Here is a 1242-nt window from a genome sequence, read left to right as displayed (position 1 = left end):
TTCAAAGCACCAAGTACCTCAACAACAACTGCAGTGAAAAGGCTAATAACAGCTGAAGAAGGATGGTATTTCTTCGCTGGCATTGCCTGCAAAAAAATAAACCAACATTCACTAAAACACTCAAAAAAAGATCTACAATCTAAACACTGAACTGCATAAACCCATCTTAATATACAGTTCCAGCTTAACCCATCACTGAAATTACCATACACACTATCACATCTCAGTCATCAACAACACCAGTCTCTGTCAATCCCAGCTTCCTGTTTCACCTTCCGGGACTTCGGCTCCTAGTCCTCCTAATACCCCGATCACTAGACCTTCTATCATAACCATGACCACCATATGCACGCTCTTCATAACTTCGATGCCTGTGAGGACTGCAGCTTATGCTTCTACTGTGGCTATGCCTTGAACGATACCTACCAAATAATTGCCGCCTCAATTCCCTGACATTCCGCAGATAAAATACATCATTTGCAAAATAACTTTCCAAGCCAAGAAATCACAAAAGCATAAAAAACTGTAAAATCTAGCTCTACAATCAATTAACCTGCTAACATCACATGCAATATAATAAAAACTGAGACTAACCTGCTAATCTTCTTCAAATGCATAAAGTTATAATATCCACCTCGATTACAAGTATTCTCTTCATACTGCCTACAGGTAGCTTCACGAAAATCCGTCACAAGAGAGAAATCAACAATAATGTAGGACGCCCTAAAAACATAAAACCAAATCAGTACACACAAACACAGGCGTCCAATGTTCACACAAACCAAATAATTCTACCAAGATAGCTCGGAAAATGGTTACCTGCATAAAACCTTCCCGTCAAATTCTTAAGAGCATTAGCAACATGTTCTTCCTCTCTAAATTGAACATAAACATTCCCCACCATATGATCAGCCAAATTGTCACTGATATTAAGACTTTCAATCTCCTTACTTTCTCAGCTCATCAAACAAATCTTCATAGAAATCCTTCAATTTCAAACAAAACCCACATTCAGAAACTCACAAATTCATCAAAAAAAAAATCCAAAAAATTAAATTTAAAAAATAATCTTACATCAAAATGTTGTTGAATATGACGAGGATTGAACAAAACTCCAAACCCAAATCCAGTCTGGGTTTTCAATGAATCTAATCAAAACATAAGAAAATGAAAAAACTCTCGTTTCGGTGAAGATAAAAATCAAAATAAAACTCTGGAATCATCAAACATGGGAAAGAATAA

At 36.2% G+C, this 1242-nt stretch overlaps 1 long non-coding RNA gene across 1 annotated transcript; it reads right to left on the bottom strand.

Moving 5' to 3' along the window:
- Positions 1 to 307: 307 nt before the first annotated feature.
- On the bottom strand, positions 308 to 916 carry LOC113343312. Its single transcript, XR_003357158.1, has 3 exons — positions 820 to 916; positions 595 to 723; positions 308 to 449 (listed from the first exon to the last, which is right to left on the bottom strand). It is a non-coding gene; the product is annotated as an uncharacterized LOC113343312 (long non-coding RNA).
- Between the last annotated feature and the right edge of the window lie 326 nt (positions 917 to 1242).

The sequence above is a fragment of the Papaver somniferum genome, unplaced genomic scaffold (genome assembly GCF_003573695.1).
Source record: "Papaver somniferum cultivar HN1 unplaced genomic scaffold, ASM357369v1 unplaced-scaffold_57, whole genome shotgun sequence".
In the NCBI taxonomy this organism is placed as follows: Eukaryota; Viridiplantae; Streptophyta; class Magnoliopsida; order Ranunculales; family Papaveraceae; genus Papaver; species Papaver somniferum.
This window is presented reverse-complemented; position numbering and strand designations above follow the sequence as displayed.